Raw genomic sequence first — 5,093 nt, forward strand, 5'->3', positions numbered from 1 at the left:
ACACTGACACAACACACACTGAAACACAGTCCTGTGCCCAGGGTGATGTCAGAGGAACAGTGAGACATCTATTTGATAACGTTGCTGTGGATGGTGACTGTGGGGTGGTGGAGGGTGGTGACTGTGGGGTGATGGATGGTGACTGTGGGGTGATGGAGGGTGGTGACTGTGGGGTGATGGAGGGTGGTGACTGTGGGGTGATGGAGGGTGGTGACTGTGGGGTGGTGGAGGGTGGTGACTGTGGGGTGGTGGAGGGTGGTGACTGTGGGGTGATGGAGGGTGGTGACTGTGGGGTGATGGAGGGTGGTGACTGTGGGGTGGTGGAGGGTGGTGACTGTGGGGTGGTGGAGGGTGGTGACTGTGGGGTGGTGTAGGGTGGTGACTGTGGGGTGATGGAGGGTGGTGACTGTGGGGTGATGGAGGGTGGTGACTGTGGGGTGGTGGAGGGTGGTGACTGTGGGGTGGTGGAGGGTGGTGACTGTGGGGTGATGGAGGGTGGTGACTGTGGGGTGATGGAGGGTGGTGACTGTGGGGTGGTGGAGGGTGGTGACTGTGGGGTGATGGAGGGTGGTGACTGTGGGGTGATGGAGGTGGTGACTGTGGGGTGGTGACTGTGGGGTGATGGAGGGTGGTGACTGTGGGGTGGTGGAGGGTGGTGACTGTGGGGTGATGGAGGTGGTGACTGTGGGGTGATGGAGGGTGGTGACTGTGGGGTGATGGAGGTGGTGACTGTGGGGTGGTGGAGGGTGGTGACTGTGGGGTGATGGAGGGTGGTGACTGTGGGGTGATGGAGGGTGGTGACTGTGGGGTGGTGGAGGTGGTGACTGTGGGGTGGTGGAGGTGGTTGGGTGTCTCTGGGAGGACTGGGGACCCTTGCTGTAGGTGGTGACTGTGGGTGGTGATGGAGGGTGGTGACTGTGGGGTGATGGAGGGTGGTGACTGTGGGGTGATGGAGGGTGGTTGGGTGTCTCTGGGAGGACTGGGGACCCTTGCTGTGGGTAGTGACTGTGGGTGATGGAGGTGGTAACTGTGGGGTGGTGGAGGTGGTGACTGTGGGGTGATGGAGGGTGGTGACTGTGGGGTGATGGAGGGTGGTTGGGTGTCTCTGGGAGGACTGGGGACCCTTGCTGTGGGTAGTGACTGTGGGTGATGGAGGGTGGTAACTGTGGGGTGATGGAGTGTGGTTGGGTGTCTCTGGGAGGACTGGGGATCCTTGCTGTGGTGGTGACTGTGGGTGGTGGAGGGTGGTGGAGGGTGGTTGGATGTCTCTGGGAGGACTGAGGACCCTTGCTGTGGGTAGTGACTGTGGGTGATGGAGGGTGGTAACTGTGGGGTGGTGGAGGGTGGTGACTGTGGGGTGATGGAGGTGGTTGGGTGTCTCTGGGAGGACTGGGGATCCTTGCTGTGGGTGGTGACTGTGGGTGGTGGAGGGTGGTGGAGGTGGTTGGATGTCTCTGGGAGGACTGAGGACCCTTGCTGTGGGTAGTGACTGAGTGATAGAGGTGGTGACTGTGGGGGTGGTGGAGGTGGTTGTGGACTGGGGACCCTTGCTGTGGGTGGTGACTGGGGTGGTGGAGGGTGGTGACTGTGGGTGGTATTGGAGGGTGGTGACTGTGGGGTGGTGACTGTGGGGTGGTGGTGACTGTGGGGTGGTGGAGGGTGGTGACTGTGGGTGGTGAAGGGTGGTGACTGTGGGTGGTGAAGGGTGGTGACTGTGGGTGGTGATGGAGGTGGTGACTGTGGGGTGGTGGAGGGTGGTGACTGTGGGGTGGTGGAGGGTGGTGACTGTGGGGTGGTGGAGGTGGTGACTGTGGGTGGTGATGGAGGTGGTGACTGTGGGGTGATGGAGGGTAGTGACTGTGGGGTGGTGGAGGGTGGTTGGGTGTCTCTGGGAGGACTGGGGACCCTTGCTGTGGGTGGTGACTGTGGGTGGTGATGGAGGGTGGTGACTGTGGGGTGGTGGAGGGATGTGACTGGGTGGTGATGGAGGGTGGTGACTGTGGGGTGGTGGAGGCTGGTTGGGTATCTCTGGGAGGACTGGGGACCCTTGCTGTGGGTGGTGACTGTGGGTGGTGATGGAGGGTGGTGACTGTGGGGTGGTGGAGGGTGGTGACTGTGGGTGGTGATGGAGGGTGGTGACTGTGGGGTGGTGGAGGGTGGTTGGGTATCTCTGGGAGGACTGGGGACCCTTGCTGTGGGTGGTGACTGTGGGTGGTAATGGAGGGTGGTGACTGTGGGGTGGTGGAGGGTGGTTGGGTATCTCTGGGAGGACTGGGGACACTTGCTGTGGGTGGTGACTGTGGGTGGTGATGGAGGGTGGTGACTGTGGGGTGGTGGAGGCTGGTTGGGTATCTCCGGGAGGACTGGGGACCCTTGCTGTGGGTGGTGACTGTGGGTGGTGATGGAGGGTGGTGACTGTGGGGTGGTGGAGGCTGGTTGGGTATCTCTGGGAGGACTGGGGACACTTGCTGTGGGTTGTTGTTGGATCGCCCAATGGTTGGGGTCAAGTCAGTTCACGATTCAGGAAGTGAATTGAAATTCAGTTCATAGTTTGAATTTCAATCAGCCATTGCTGTTGCCTGTGTCCGGGTTGCTGGGTTTCTCTCCCTCTCTCTTTGGTGAGGGAGGGAGGGAAGGAAGGAGGGGTGTGACAGGTTTATTAAATATCACAGAACCCATGCTGCAACTGGCAGGGAGCTGGCCACGCCATCGTACCCCATCGTACCCCAAACTGCTGCTCTGAGAGAGGGAGGGCAACAAGCCTTCCTCTGTTACTGGCTGGTTCAACTGCTGCTCTGAGAGGGAGGGTACTGAGAGGTACTACTTATGGACTCAAATGGGAAATATATAGAAGAAAAAAAACTTTTTCCCAAACATAGTGTGTCTAAACTCTGGTGTCCAAACACCCAGCGTGCCCTCGACCTTCTGTCTGAGGACCAACTAGGTTCACCCAGCCACATAATAATACACACAGGCACAAACGACCTGAGAGCACAGCAGGAAAGGGTGGCAACAGCACTGAAGGGAGTGATTGAAAAGGCTTCTTCTACTTTCCCCAACGCACAAGTGGTTATCTCCACCCTGCTACCACGAAAAGACTTCCACCCTGCCACAATACAGCGGGTAAACGCAAGTATTTCCCGTGACTGTGCCTCAAAACCAAATGTTTTCCTGGCCCACCACTCCACCCTGGACTTGAACAGCCTCTATGACCAGGTCCACCTCTACAAGGCAGCAGTGCCCACCTTTGCCAGGACCCTAAAGGACATCGCTCTCAAACGTATCCCCAACACTTCACACAGGAGCAACAGATCAATAGACTCTCCACCCAGACCCGCGAGACACCCTCCCAGACCTGCAGGACCCCCTGGACCTACACATAGAGGACCCACGCCAAGAGGAATTACATCCAGACCACAGTACACCCAGACACATCCACCCCCACCCCAACCAATCAACACCCCCACGTCAACCATGCCCACACCCCCATTTAGGCCCCCTCAGATCAGACCTATGCCCTCCTGCCCACCCCCATGCACCCCACCCCCGCAAAGAGGGCCTCAACATGGAAGCCACACATACGCCCAGGTAGTGAGCGGGCAAACAGTCCCAACCCCCACTCTCACACTCGCCCAAGCCAATAGCATGTACCAGATGCTCAGCAGGCTCTGCTCACACTTACTGGCCTGAGGCCAAACCACACGACCAACAACATTGGACATTCTATGGAACAAAAGCCTTCACTATATCATCCTGGAATATCCAAGGCCTGAGGTCATCTGCCTTTGGCCTAAAGAGCAGAAACCCGGACTTCACCAAAGAAATCGGTAATACAGACATTGTCATCCTGCAAGAAACCTGGTATAGAGGAGACGGACCCACTGGTTGCCCTCTAGGTTACAGAGAGCTGGTAGTCCCATCCACCACACTACCAGGTGTGAAACAGGGAAGGACTCAGGGGTATGCTAATTTGGTATAGAGCAGACCTAACTCACTCCATTAAATTAATCAAAACAGGAACATTCTACATTTGGCTAGAAATTCAAAAGGAAATTATCCTAACAGAGAAAAATGTCCTCCTGTGTGCTACCTATATCCCCCACTAGAATCCCCATATTTTAATGAAGACAGCTTCTCCATCCTGGAGGGCGAAATCAATCATTTCCAGGCCCAGGGACATGTACTAGTCTGTGGCGACCTAAATGCCAGAACCGGACAAGAACCTGACACCCTCAGCACACAGGGGACAAACATCTGCCTGGAGGTGACAGCATCCCCTCCACATATGCCCCCTAGGCACAACTATGACAACATAACCAACAAAACGGGTCACAACTCCTGCAGCTCTGTCGCACGCTGGGTATGTACATAGTCAACGGTAGGCTTCGAGGGACTCCTATGGTAGATACACCTATAGCTCATCTCTTGGCAGTAGTACTGTAGACTACTTTATCACTGACCTCAACCCAGAATCTCTCAGAGCGTTCACAGTCAGTCCACTAACACCCCTATCAGACCACAGCAAAATCACAGTCTACTTAAACAGAGCAATACTCAACCACGAGGCATCAAAGCCAAAGGAACTGAGTAACATTAAGAAATGCTATAGGTGGAAGGAATGCAGTTTGAAACCTACCAAAAAACAATTAGGCAACAACAAATTCAATCCCTTTTAGACAATTTCCTGGGTAAAACGTTCCACTGTAATAGTGAAGGTGTAAACTTGGCAGTAGAAAATCTTAACAGTATATTTGACCTCTCAGCTTCCCTATCAAATCTAAAAATCTCAAATAGAAAACCGAAGAAAATTAACAATAATGACAAATGGTTTGATGAGGAATGCAAAAATCTAAGAAAGAAATTGAGAAACCTGTCCAACCAAAAACATAGAGACCCGGAAAACCTGAGTCTACGCCTTCACTATGGTGAATCACTAAAACAATACAGAAACACACTACGGAAAAGAAGGAACAGCATGTCAGAAATCAGCTCAATGCAATTGAAGAATCCCATAGACTCTAACCACTTCTGGGAAAATTGGAAAACACTAAACAAACAACAACACGAAGAATTATCTATCCAAAATGGAGATG

Source organism: Oncorhynchus keta, unplaced genomic scaffold (assembly GCF_023373465.1).
Source record: "Oncorhynchus keta strain PuntledgeMale-10-30-2019 unplaced genomic scaffold, Oket_V2 Un_contig_4486_pilon_pilon, whole genome shotgun sequence".
Lineage (NCBI taxonomy): Eukaryota > Metazoa > Chordata > Actinopteri > Salmoniformes > Salmonidae > Oncorhynchus > Oncorhynchus keta.